The 14,435-nt window shown below is 36.5% G+C and overlaps 1 protein-coding gene across 11 annotated transcripts in view; it reads left to right on the top strand.

Annotated features, from left to right (window-relative positions):
* Positions 1 to 14,435, top strand: part of DENND1A (DENN domain containing 1A) — a 665,083-nt gene that overhangs the window by 86,113 nt on the left and 564,535 nt on the right. The window lies entirely within an intron of this gene.

The following is a 14,435-nucleotide window of genomic DNA, read 5'->3' as shown; positions in this document are numbered from 1 at the left end:
AAGGGTAACTTGGCTGGGTACAGAATTCTTGGCTGAAAGTCTTCCTTGTTTGGATCTTAAATATGCCATACCTCTTCCTTCTTACATCCATGGTGCCTGCTGAGTTGTCCGAACTTTGATTTGGTGTTTGGCCAAATCAAAACACCAGAGGGGACACAGAATATGGAAAAACTACTCAAGGATATTTATAAAGAACTAAATGATATCAAGAAAGTGCTAGAAAATTTAAAGAAGAATTATGTGTTTTCCTTTGTATGTAGCAGATCACTTTTCTTATGCTGCCTTCAGAAGTTTCTGCTTCTTTTTAACATTTGACAGTCTATTTTGTATGTGTCTTGGAGTATGTGGCCTATTCGGATTTATTCTGTTTGGGGTTCATTGGTTCTCTTTGATTTGCATATTTATATCTTTTATAAGGTTAGGAAGTTTTCTCTGATTCTATCTTCAACTAATCTTCCTAGGTTTTTACTCTTCTCTTTTTCTTCTGGGACCTCCTATTTATGTGCCTTTTTTTGTTCATCATTTTCCTGAAATCCAGTTCCATTTTTTCCCATCTTTCTTGCCATTTATTCTTTTATGCATTCTAGTTCAATTGTTCTGTCTTCTAGCTCACTTATTCTTTTTTGCTTCAAATCTGCTATCGTGTGTTTCTAGTATATTTCTAGCTTGTTCTATAGTATCTTTCATCTCTGTGAGATCTCCTATTTAATCTTTAAAATTCTTCTTTAAATTTTCTAGCACTTTCTTGATATCATTTAGTTCTTTATAAATATCCTTGAGTAGTTTTTCCATATTCTGTGTCCCCTCTGGTGTTTTGATTTGGCCATTTAGCTGGGCTATTTCTGCCTGAATCTTCACATGCTTTGTGATTTTTCTGTTGTGTTTGGGTATTTGATTATCTTAAAAGGTTATTTTGTGAGTTGGTTTCCTTCACTTGTCTAAAGTTTTATATTTGCTTAGTTTTGCATTGAAGTTCCCCTTTTGTACTTTGTCAGTAATTTCCCACGAAACCAAGGCCCAGCTCTCATGTAGGAGGTGCAGTTCTACTTGAGGGTCAATTAAAAGGTAGGCAGTGTTGTATGGGAGTTTAGTGGCAGAATACCTGCCCACTAGGTGGAATACTGGGTCTGACTCCTGACTCATGCACCCCCAATAAACAAAACAAAACTAAACACCTCAGTAATAGTAGGTCCCAAAGCCAGAAGGAGACACCCAAGATATTCTGGGAATGTACTCAGATGGGTGTCCACAGAAGAGAAAGAAGAAAATAAATTTTTAAAATTATATTAAAAAAAATCTAGTCTGATAGGGTGTTTGCTAGTCTGCACTTACTATTTCCTTGCAGCAGATGGTGCTCTTGAGACACCACTTCCTCCCAAGCCTACCTTGTCCCGACTGCGGCAGCCAGCGGGGCCAGATGGTGTGCATGGTGGGGAAACCCACTGGATGGCTGGTCCCAGTGCGCAGGGTGCAGCAGCTGATCATAGTGATCGATACCTAGTGGAGCTGCCATTCATAGTGCCTGATGGGACAGCTACTCTGTTTGCCTGGTGGAGCAACTGATCCAAGAGCCTGGCGGGTACGGCTTTTGCCACAGATGGCTAGGCTTGCTTCTGGGCTCCACATGGGTGGTGCCTGCTGTGGAGGGGCATGGGGTGGTTTTCCCAGCTTGCTGCTGGGGCAGGCTTGAACAGAGCGATGGCCCACTCCCTTGGATCTTCATTTCCCCATGTGCTGTCACCTGGCCGTTGTAAGGTTGTGGCTGTTCAGACTCACCCAGCTGTCACTGTCCTGATCTACCAGCTCTCTTGTCTAGGACCTCCCGATGAAATGCTGGAGACCCTCTTTGATTGTTCAACCCCTGGTACTCCAGTTCCAGTTGTTTGTTTCTGTCCTTTCTCGTGTTGTTCCATGGAGTAGGGCTGAACCCAGCCTATCCTACTCTGCCATCTTCACGGAACCACATTGTATTTAGTTTTCATGTCTCTAATTTCTTTTAGTCTGGAATAATTTTGCAGCCTTTCTTTGCTTTTTATGAAATGTTTTTAAAGAATTTAGGTCTTTTTTTGTAGAAGGTCTTTGGATTTGGATTTGTCTGATTATATCCTTATGAGTAAATTAAGATGATGAATTTTTGGCAGGAGTATCTCAAAAGCTATATTATATTCTTCTCTGTACATCATATCAGCACACATACTTGTGCCATAATATAAGGCATAAAACTTGTAGAGGTTAAAAACATGTACAATTTAACAAATAATTTATAAAGTGAGTACCCATGTTACTAATTAAGAAATATAAAATTGCTGGGTTATAAGGAATACAGGTTATAAGGAATACCCAGAATACAGGGTAAAATGGACCCTTGCCCTTGCCCTATGCTTTACGGGGCCTTGCTTTGGCCTCTGACTGTGTCCCTTTCTTATGGGGCAAGGAGTCTGTAAAGATTATGAGATATGCCCTTCAGGGGCCTGAAGTTTTCCATTTTAGACCTTGCTGTGAGTACCCAGGACCTCAGAATTCCTTGTTGGATGGTCCAGAACCTGTTTCTAGAGGCTATGCGGGCCTCTTCCTTGAGATTTGTCTTCCTGAGGTCAGACTAGGCCCAAGGGTTAGACTAATGGTAGCTGTTAGTGAAAGGTGGAGTATGGACAGAGCTAGGACATGTGAGAGGGAGTGATTGCATGGTTTCATGTGGAATCCCTTACACTGTCACTGGACAGGGGAGTGATGGATGGGCAGTGAGCCAGTGGCTGGTTTTCTCAGCACCATGATATTTCCACAGAACTGTGAGGAATCCAAGAATTCTAAATATAAATTTGGCCTTCTAGGTGATTATAAAGGCATATTTTGTCAGACTAGGAAGATCGACTGTATTTTATTTAATCATTTATCTTGTTTTATAAGTTTTAAATATTTAAATATTCAGATATACGATATGCAGGTATCTCTTTGAAGTCTTGCCTAGGCCCTGCAAATGTTAAAGGTGGGTTTGGCCAGCACTCTAGAGGTTCCTCCCTCTCTTTCTCCAGAGAATTGATTATGAGAATCATTTCTTTGGCTTTTCTTTAGTTTTACACCCCCGCCCCCCCCCACACCTCCTTGAAAAGTATAATTTAGTTTTGCCTGTTCCTGAACTTTACAGAATTAAAATTGTGTATATAATCTTGCTGCCTTTCTGCTCAAGATTATGTGTGTAAGAGTCCTCATATTGTATATAACTGTAGTACATTTGTTTTTACTGCTGTTCAGTTCATTATAGGGTTACATCACATTTTATCCATTTTACTGTTGATAACATTTGTGGTTATTTGTAGTTTTTGACTATTACTAGCAATGTTCTTATGATCTTTCTTATAGATGAATCCTGGTACATATAAGCGTGCATTTCCATAGTATATATACCATACTTGACTGCTGAGACATGCTAAATTGTTTTTCAAAATTGATTGTGCCACTCTACACACCCACCAGCTATGTTTGGTATTCATTGTTGTTCTACAACTTCATCAGCCCTTGGTACAGCTAGCTTTGTTGATTTTTGCCAATCTGAACGTTGTGTAGTCGTAGCTCCTTGTTTTAATTAGTATTTTCCTGATGCCTAATGACATTGAGCACCTTTTTTTATCTTCTTGAATGTCTTTTACAAAGTGCTCATTCAAGTCTCTTGTTCCATTTTTTTTCTTGCTCCATTTTTAAATTGAGTTTTCTACTTTTTCTCATTGATTTATAAGGAATTCTTTATAATTCTGAATATCAATTCAGTGGTTAAAATTTCTTCTTCACTCTGTAGTTTGTCTTTAACTCTTTCTATGCTGTCTTTGATGATCAAAGCTTCTCGATTTTAATACAGTGTAATTTATCAGTGTCTTCCTACCTTAGACCTATGAAGGATATTCTCCTATAAGAAATTTATAATTTTTCTTTTCACATTTAGCTCTTTAATCTCACAAGGATTTTTGTTTTCTATTACATGATTACTATCTGGAAAAGTAAAACCCTAAATTTGATTCCTCATTTATGATTTTAAAAAATTGGGAAATTAAATAGAATAAAATTACCAAGATGTGCTATTCCCCTATTTAAAACAAATTTTTATAAAATGATCAGGTACTTCAAATCATGCCTAAAAAATTAGGCATAAAAAGATGATCAGTGTGAGAGAGGTGTAAGTTTTATGTAGGCTAGTAAGAACTATTACTAAACTTCAAAGACAGTTCTTTTTCCATCTATTTCTTTTGATTTCTGTGCTAATGAAGACGTGTTGTAAACCATCCCTCATGTGTTTTGAAGAGCATTCTGCAGTGATGTTCATGAGAAGGACATGCAATCTCAGTTCTACTTAGACAGCACATCAGGACCTATAACACTGAATGGAGCACCTTCCAAAACTTGCGCAAATAAACTAAACTCATGGTGCTGCTTTACTGTCTTTGGGAGTTTGTAAGATTTCCTGGTTGCTATTATGAGTGAATAAGCTGTCATTTAATATTTGATTTTAGTTTAGCAGAACTTTTGTCTGCTTTTACAACCTTCTTATTGGTTTTCCAAAAAACTTATATTTTTCTCGTGTTATTTAAGGCATTATTTTTGCCTTTTTTAGATGATTGTAAAGAATCTGCCTTAATATTGTCTTTGTTCTTTGGATCTGCATCTCTGATCTTTGCTTAAAGTATCTGAGCAAACTTAGGTATAAACCATACGTTGTACAGTACTAGTGTCTGGGCATAATCTTCTCTTTGAAGTTTGTTTGCATCCCCCTAGAGGGATTAATTCCCTGCTGAGGGAAGGTGGGTTAAAAAGCACTGAGACTACTTTACTGGTCTCTAATTGGAGGATTTAGTATATGTTTTGTTCCATAAACTTCTGTAGAGTTTTGTTCTTACAGTTTTCTTATATTGCAGAATGTTATGTTCTCATTGGATTTTTTTTAAAAAAGGTACTAAATGTTTTCTTGTTATCTGAGTACATATTGACATATTATCCTAATGTGTGCTTTTCTCTTCATCTTTAAATTTTTTGTAGTTTGTTTTGTGATGTTAAAAGCAGTCCTTGAATATGTATAAAATTTAAAAGTTTTTGAAAAATTGTAGAGAAGAACTACCTCTTGGTAATAACTACAGTTAACATTTTGGTATATTTCCTTATAAGCTCATTTATATGTAAATAACATGGATAAACTTTTTTTCCCCCAAACTCCTGCTGTATGTGTGAATTTTCCTTCTTCCTCCCTACCAATCTATTAATATTTTCCCTGAGTTATTAATGTAATTTTATAAAAATCATGTTAGATTCTGTGAGTTCTATTTACATGATGTACTTCTGTTTGGATCCTTAGATTGTTTCCAATGTTCTGTTGCAAATAGTTTTATTGAATTACTTTGAGTATAAGGCTTGCCATTTAGGTATTTGATTTTAATGCTTTAAAAAGAAGTTGAATAATTTTGAATAGATTTCGATCTTTATTCTTTGCTTTTTGCCACATCTCATTTCGAGTACTTTGTGTATTTGAGTTAATTTGTGTGTTTGTTTAAAAACCCATCTTTATGTAGGGATCCCAGAAAACCAAGATCAAGCTTTTCTGGCTGAAGATCTCAGAAGATGGTGCCTTTGCAGGAGAAATCAGCCTGCATGGTCCTATGATCAGATAGTGTTGGCCATGCTGAAACTCTGGAATGCATTTCAAACACAAGTGTCTTATTACAGCTGGCATCTCTGAGCCTCCTGCGGGCACTCTTCTTGGCCAGATGCTTAGCGCTGGGAGAGTGGCAACATCAGGTTCTTTGGGGCTACTTAGCAGACCAGCTTCTGTTTTCTGTCAGCACCCATCCCAGTACTGTAGTCCAGTGGCTGCTTTTTAAAAAGATGGGCTGGTCCACTTGAACAGCTGTGGTGGGAACGCTGTGAAAGAATTGCTTGAAGCATGGTGCTTTGGTTAGCTGCATTTTCTAGTTACCTGGGTGTTAAGGAGTAAAGTCTTAAAAAATACCTTTCCTAAAATCTCTCTTAAATATCTGCTCACATTTCTGTATTAGCAGTATCTTGAGGAAACAGGTAGGGCCTTTGCCAAATTATGGTATTGAGAGCCAGATTTGTTATTTAGAACTTTAGCTTTCATTTTACAGGACTATGATTGTGGTCTAGGAGCTTCGTGTGAATCTTCTGTCACACTGGATGCTCTATGTTGTTTGACATTGAAAAATATTGATCCTTTTTTAAGAAAATAAACTATTTACTGCTTTTTCTTTAGAAATAGTTGAGGGAGAACTGGTTCCTTTGCGAATCAAGCTTTACTCCAGATTATAATATTCTTGAGAGGTCCTAACAACTAAATTTACCATCTTACTCCTTTTCAGTAATGATAAGGATGATACAACCCAAAAAGCTTGAACATGAATAATAAAATAGCTAACTTTTATTGAGTACCAGTCATTTTCTTAATGCTACTTTAAGTCTTGTAACAGCCCTTTTAAGGTGGATTTTATTTTTGAGGAAATTGACCCAAGGTGAGTTATTTGTCCCGGGTTGGACAACCACCAAGTTGCAGAACCAGAATTTTAATTTCATTTCTGTGGCAGCTTCCAAAAATATCTGGCAAATATTACCTGCAGATGTAATGGTTAGATAAATCAGATAATGTTAATGAGGGAAAGAGAAATCAGGCTTGTATAGAAAAATCAGGGGAGAGGTGGTTTTCATTCATGAACTATACAAGTGTTCCTTTTATTTTTTGATAATTTGACACTATTACTTTAGCTTTTCTTTATTTTTTTCTACCCTTGAATTTTTCCGTGAAAGTGGGTCCATATTATGGAGTATTAAGGTATTGGTCCCAATTCTTCAGTGTAATAGAGACAAATTAACACTCATAAAAAGATGTGGATTATTTTTAAATCTTTGTAGTTTATCCTGACTTTAAGTACAATACATGTCAAGTAGAAAAACTCTCTTACTTTGTATAGAGGTGTTTAAAAGTCATGTGTAGCTTTGAGAATTATAGTGTGCCTTGTATATTTTCTTAAGAATTTTGTATTAAAGATTATTTCTTTAAACTGGAGGTGAGCCTAATGAGAACTCATTGCAATAAAGCTTTTGCCCATTACCTAATGAAGTAAGAGGTATTATCCCAGTTATATAGGTAAGAAAAAGAGCTCCATGAAGGCAGAAATGATGTCTTGCTTGTACCTATATATTTCAGCAGCTAGAATAGTTCCTGGAATACAGTGGGTCCTCAATAAGTATTTGAATAATTGAAGCTTTGAGATAGAAAGTGATTTGTCTAAAGTACAGAATCAGGATTTGAACTCTAGTCTGACTATATTCTTTAAATAAATTTATGAAAATAATTGCACAAATAATGTAATATTTGCATGTGTATATATGTGTGAATAGGTACAGTTTAAAGAATAAATAAAAATGCAGGTATGCGCCACTCAATTTAAGTAGAATACTTTCTATCTTTGAAGCGTCCTTCTATACCTCTGATTGCCTTTCTCCACCAAGAACACATTTTGAATTTAATGTTAATTGTATATACTTGCTTAGTAGTTTGTGCTTTTTATTATACTATGCTGATGCTCTAAATTGGTTATATAGAATGAATTTGAATTGTTTTTAGGAAGTAACAGAAGGTGAGCTATGTATTTTCTTTTCTTAATTAATGTTTCTTAGTTATTTGAAGCAGATTCCAGATTTCTTCCTGTTCCTGAAGTATATAATCTAAGGGCCATCTGGGTATAAATTATGATATAGGCAAGTTTTGCAATTTTTTGAGTTAGTCATGAGAATGTGGTTCTTCTTTCTGTATCTTCATGTGTTCATAATGTTAAATCTTTGACCTTCTAAACTGTACTTCATTGTTACAGTACAGGAATTCATTAACGCACTAAACTGTAAAATACATGAGATCAGGGAGATTTTAAATTGTATTAATTCTGTCAAAATGCCAATCTCAGAGCTTCATTTCTTAAATATAAAATAAGTTACAAATAATACCTTCTTCTTGAAGTTGAAGGGAATGCACAGTGCAGGACATGGGACATTCTTAATAAGTGGGCACTGTTATTTTAAATTATTGCCTTAAGCACAAGTTCATATCTGTGTAGAACTCTACTATCCAGCAACTGTTATCAGTTTTAACACTGCTGAAAAACAGGAAGAAAAGATAACCAGCCAAAGTAGATTTTTCAGAATACATGCATTACAATTTATGTCCTCTATTCGTGAAGAAGCCCTTAGTTTATGCCCTGCATGCTTTGGTATGCTCTGAACATTCTTCTGAATTATGTTGCTCTGCAGAGGTACTGATCATGGTGATGGTATTAAGTCATTGATTATTAGTCAGTATTCTTTTGTTGTCAGTGGCAAAAACCCACCTAAATCTGGCTTGCACAAGAGGAATTTATTGCCTCTGAACACTGAGAAGTCCAGTGGCAAAACTGGCTTTGGGCTATTCAGTGTCCCCTGGATCACATAGCCTGCAAATAGGGGAGAGTAGATGCTGGGCAGGCAAAAACATATGTCCATTGCAGCCATAAAGAAATGTTATATTCAAAATATTCTTTCCAATTAAGCAGTGGGATGTGTACTCTAGTTTGGAAAGATTTATAGCCCAAATACTTAAGATCAGGTTTCAGTGCTTAACAATGTAGATCCATGGTTTTCTTGAAAACTGCCATATTAGCCTGATTTCCCCAGTGGTTTACATACTTGAGGTCTTATGCTTGTACATCTAACTTTTAGTAAGAGTTCTTTAATCATCTCTTTGAGCACTCACTTTAGGCTTAGTACTGTGCTAGACTTTGTGGAGATTGTAGTATATAAGTTCTATGGGACAGGAACTAGACTGTCTATTTCAAATGTTTAAAAGACATTTTTTTTTCTTTTTAATCTTTAGCAAATTGTATTCTAGCTTTTGAACTTCATTTGGTATTCTACAATACATTTTGCATTTTTTTTCATGTTACATTGCAAATATATAGTCTGCTCAAAGGCTTTTATTAGGGGACAAAAAAAAAAAGCTTTACTGACTACTGCTATCGCTATGAGCTTGCTTTGGCCAGCTGAAAACTTGAGTGAGTTGATTGATTTAAAGATAGTTTTCTTACCTTTCATGCATTCTTAGGCATCAGAATTTTCTGCTTTCATGAATCTTATATGAGAAGAAAATAGATATGGATGAATTGCTATCTAGGTTATAAAAATGTCATTAAGTATCTTCTTGGATAATTCCAAGAAGAATTGATTTCAGGATGACTTAATTTAATATCATCTTAAGTTAAAAACAAACAATAAACCAAACTCCAAACCAAACAAACAAAAAAACTTCCTGCCATTGTGATATTATGTGGTTAAATTTTCTTTTTGATAAAATTAATTTGAATTACTTTTTGAAAAGTTTCACATTCTAGAATAATGGTAAGATGAAGATACGAAACTTGCTTGATGAGAGGAAACACAGTTGATCTTTTTTTTTTTCCCCCAGAAAATGTAGGATTCTGAGTTGTTTCCAAAAAAAGCACACTTTGGACACATGAATAATTTCACATGATCAACTATATATTTTTTTTCTTTCGTTTATCACAGTTAACAGGAATCCAAAGATAATTCTCTCTCTTTTTTTTTTTTAGTTTTTATTTAAATTTTCTATTGTGAAAAGAAAGTTGGTATCAGAATTTTATTAAAACAGTGCCTTTCTAAGTACAGTCTATAGTTAGTGGATATTCAGCCCAGTTTACTGTCCTCAGCAGTGCTATGCAGTGATCACTGATGTTGGGACTGGCTCCTAGAACATCAAAGGATTGGTTTGACAAGAAGATCGATACAAATATTTGGGAAAGATTTTCAACAGAGACTGAAATGAAAAATGTTTTCATAATGGGCCCTTTATGAAATAGAAAATCCAGTTAAGCAGAACTTTTTCCTTATTCCTTCCTTCTACTAAATAGTTCAGTAGCTTTCCCTGTGTAAAAAACAAAACAAAGGAAAAACCCCTAAACCAAAAGATTCTTAGCAAAAACTAAGAGCATGATTTTTTTTGATTCAGATCAGCTGGGTTCAAACTCAGACTCATGACTTATATCCTATGTGATTTGGGAAAATTACTTAATCTGTCTCTTTATGTTAAAAGAAAAACTTTTCATGTAATTTAGGTTTTCACAACTTTATTGAGCAAGTTATTAATTGGGCGGCATCAGGGAATGCCAGTGAGGGTAAGGGAAGCTCATAAAGGGGGAGCCCGAAGCAGATGAGGAAATGTTAGGATTAGCTGAAGTTAAGTTTCCATTTTATATAGGGGAGGTCTTAAAAAGTGGGGAGCAGATATGTATTGACTAGTGCAATATTTTTGTCCATTCTGAAAAGCTGTCTACTGAATGAAACTGGTTTACCACCAGGTGTTGCTTATCTGCTGTTCTGTAGGATGTGCTCCATTTTTCCAGGAAACCCTTGCAAGTTGATTAATTTTGTCTTTTGGGTAATCCCTTCTCGGAAAGGAGGGTCCCTCCTGGCTCTGCCCAATGCAGGCAGCCATTTTATTTTACTTAACACTTAGTTCCCTAAACTATAAAATGGGTGGGGGTGATGATGATAATGTCTCATGGTATTGTGAGGATTAAATAAGGAAAAAAATATTTGAGGCTTCAAGTACAGAATGTGGCACACAGTAATTTGAAGTTTGAACTATCATTAAAGAAAAATAAGTTGGATTTGTTTGTTTTTATCCTTCAAACTAGAAATTGAGGGCCATGGGGAGCCTGAACTGGGGTAATACCACTTGTTCCTATTGTGGGATTTTTCATTCTGTGTACTGAATAGTAGGGCAGTGGGACCAGTCCTAAGGACCAGTTCTAGCCTCCTGGCCTTTGTGAAGGCTTGAGTTTTCTTTCTTGCCTCCAGCACCCCCAGCAAGCCCAGTTTAGCCTTTAAAAAATGTCTTAATCCCTGGGGTGGGACCTGGAACTAACGGACCTCATTTCTTTTGTGTTTGCTGAATGGAGAATGACTTGACACAGGTTTTATTTAGGTTTCTCTGGGCCTGCTCTTGGATTAAAGCTTAGGTCTATACCCAATTTAAGTTGAAATTTAGAGCTGATCAGCGCTACATTTTCTTCTTCTTGTTTTGAACGATCTGGCTATATCAAACTTCATCCATTCAGCGATATTTATTACAAGCCTACTATATGATCGGTTCTGGGAATGGGGGAGGACTTTCTAGGCATGTACAAAGCCATGGTCTTTTTATTATTCATTGACATAATTTTTCAGTCAGATTCTGATCAGCTTGAGGGACCCTGTGTGACCATGCTTACTTAGTCTAAGAGAGCAGACGTCATTATTTACTTGGTTCACTCATGTGTTCCCAGCACTGAGGAACAGGTATGTAGTGACGGGTACATAGTAGGCACTCAGTACTTCTTTGTTGGGCGAATTAATGAGTTGACACAATATATTGCAAATTAGTTGCTGTGGGTTTTGTTGACAAATATCTCATTTCTAGTAGGTTGAATGGCTGCTCGATTGTTGTGTTCTATTTTTTAATGAACTCTCTAGGTAGAGCTGGGAGAGGGCATATGAGTCAGAGGTAGGAGTTCTGTTTTCTCTCTGGCGATTTCTGTGGAATTCTGCCTTTTTCGTGAGTCAATGTGCTCAGGATGAAAAGTTTCAAGGAAGGCATGCTCACATTCGCTCACTAGGAGAGAAATGCCTTTTCCTCTCCATTTAGTAAGTGTCCATCAGACTTCCTAGAGTACAATGAAGCATTTACCCCAGGCCTCTGTGGCAGCCCCTACTTTTTACATTTTAGGCTTTTTCTGCTGCCCCTGGGAAACTGCCCGGTGGTCTGGCATCATGGGAATTTGTCTCACTAAAAGCTGTTTCCCCACTCTCTCCTCTGGCAGAAGCAGTAGGTGCAGTGGAAAGAATTTTGGATTTGGGTCTGAATTATGACTCTGTAACTTACTAGTGATCTGGTCTTGAGGAAGTTATTAATTTTTTTTGTTGAATTTCCTCATCTGCAAATGTGAATTTGATAACGCTTATGTTTTTGAGTTGTTGTGAGGATTAAATAAACCACTAATTATAAAATAACAGCGCCTAGTTTTTTTTCTTCTGTCACATCAAATCATTGTTTCCCCCTGACACAAAAGAACAGCTATATTATTTTGCATAGTTTGGAGGACTGTAGAAACTTTTGACAAAGATTTTCAGCTGCTTTGGGCTGAAGCAGTATGGATTTTTGTCAGTGTATTTCCAGTGGAAATACAATGTATTTCCAGGAAAACTTAAAAGGGAAAACCCCCGAAATACTGCATGTAATTTAAATGTTTTCCGGAATATGAACCTAAAGTCAGGGACTTCCAAGACAGTTCCTGTTCCCATACCCAACTTCCTAGAGAGGACATGGTATATTTATGTGTTGGTGAGCGTGTGTGTGTGTGTGTGTGTGTGTGTGTGTGTGTAAGGGAGGGAGAGAGAGAGAGAATGAATGAATATGTGTGGTGAAACAGGTATTTAGCCTGCTTTTGTAACTTTAGCTTTGCTATGAAATGTGCCAGAGTTATTTCTCCCTAGGGAGTGCCTCTTTCAACAGTTTGTGAAGGCAGCATAAATTCTCATTTAGTGTTCAAGGAAAATGGCAATACAATTTAGTAGAACCAAACTTTTTTTTTTTTTTTTTAACTTGTTAGAAACCAAGATGTGATTGCAGTGGCAAAGTTGTCAGCGCACTCCAGTTTAACAAGTGTTGGAAGGATTAGTAAAGGAAATGTAGTTTACTCTGCAGCTTTTATGACAAAGACTTTAAAAGGTTTTGCTCTAAGCCCCACCATGTGTTTCTTCCTTTTCTCCAAAACATACCTCCAAATTGAAAAGAGAGATGAATCTCTTAGGGAGAAACTATTAACTCTGAGGGAGTTTATCATTGTTTGAGAGGCAGCAGAGCATTTACATTTGAATTGACTTTGAGTGTAGCTTGTGCCCTAATCTTAGTCCTCCTAGAAGCTGGTGAGGAGTTTAAGTACTTCCTACTTTGTGTTCTGGTCCTTGTAGTGCCATCCTAATTTTCTCAGGGATCGTAAATTTTGTAACTCAAAAGTAAGCAGACTTCTGAAACACTGCAAGCCGTGCTTGGAGACGTCTTCTGTAGTTGTTGCCGTCTTCTCAGTCAGACCATTAGTCAGAATTGTCCCATTTTCACAGCACTTTATTATCGCACTAAAAATCCATCACAGTCACAACTTTAAGTTTGGCATATTCTCATTTGACATAGTTGCAGTTGGGTGTAGTTGAAATTAGAAAAAGATCTATTATACTTATCATAAACATTTTTGTCAATTTTTGATGGCTGTATAAAGAGATATGACAGTTCCCTATTATTATACTTATAAACCAGCCTCTTTAAAAATAAGACAAATTAATACTCATTTGTAGTATATACTTTGTACCTCAAGTTTGTAGACTTTTGTACCAAATCTTTAGGGTGGGGGCAGGGAGAGGAGTAGGGAGAGAGCTGAGAAGGCCTGTGCGAAACATAAACTATGTTACAGGTGGGAATAGTATTCTAAGTATACTTATATTCCAAAATCTGTAAGAAACCTTTCAGTAAAGTGAAAGTATTAATTTGTAATAGTAAATTTGCTCTGTAATGAATTAAAATGCCATCACTTAAAAATTTGGTTATTTCTTAGGGATTTTTAGCTGGCTCTTACTGCCTGCTTCTTTTACTGATTTAAGTTTTACTTTCTTATTTTACTTGAGGCATTCTGCTGATGGTCAGTTTAGGTCATATTAGCTTAAAGAGAATAGAAACTATCTAGCTAAAGACTTGATGGTGCGAGAAATTCTTTGTATTTGCTCTCAAGTCTTGTTAGACAGCTGTGTCCTGGACTTGAGACTGGAGTTAGCTTTTTCGCGGTTATGAAATCCTTACCTTATGATCATAAAATGTTCCCAGTAATGTTTTTCTGAAAACATTCTCAGTGAATGTTTTTCTGAGACTGGGAACCATCATTCAAACTGACCCCAAGGAAGCAGGGTGTGTATAATACTTCATGGATGTCAGATGAAAAAAATTCTTGTTGGAACTCTGGTGTAATTAGACCCAATGGCCAATTTTGTGGCTGTTGTTTGGAATTAGTGAGTTAGGGCTTGGGAAGGTAGTCTGTGTTCCTTAGAAGTTGGCACAAGAATTTTGCCTTTGCTGAAAAGCCTATGTCGTAAGGTACTGGCTTGAAAATGATTTGCCTGGCATTTGCACTGGGCATGTTTGGAAAGGAAATCCTCTTTGCATTGTACATTTCAAAAGTGTCTATAAGTGTGCTTAGAAAATGGTAGCATTTGCTGGTCTTGGCTGTCAATGTCTTGCTGCTACTGACTGTGTTTAACCAGAAAGGGAAACTCAGAGGAGAAAAAGTCTCACTCCCAAGACTTTACAAGAA

The sequence above is a fragment of the Tamandua tetradactyla genome, chromosome 2 (genome assembly GCF_023851605.1).
Source record: "Tamandua tetradactyla isolate mTamTet1 chromosome 2, mTamTet1.pri, whole genome shotgun sequence".
In the NCBI taxonomy this organism is placed as follows: Eukaryota; Metazoa; Chordata; class Mammalia; order Pilosa; family Myrmecophagidae; genus Tamandua; species Tamandua tetradactyla.
Note: the sequence above shows the minus strand (reverse complement) of the source record. Positions and strands in the feature narration are given on the sequence as shown.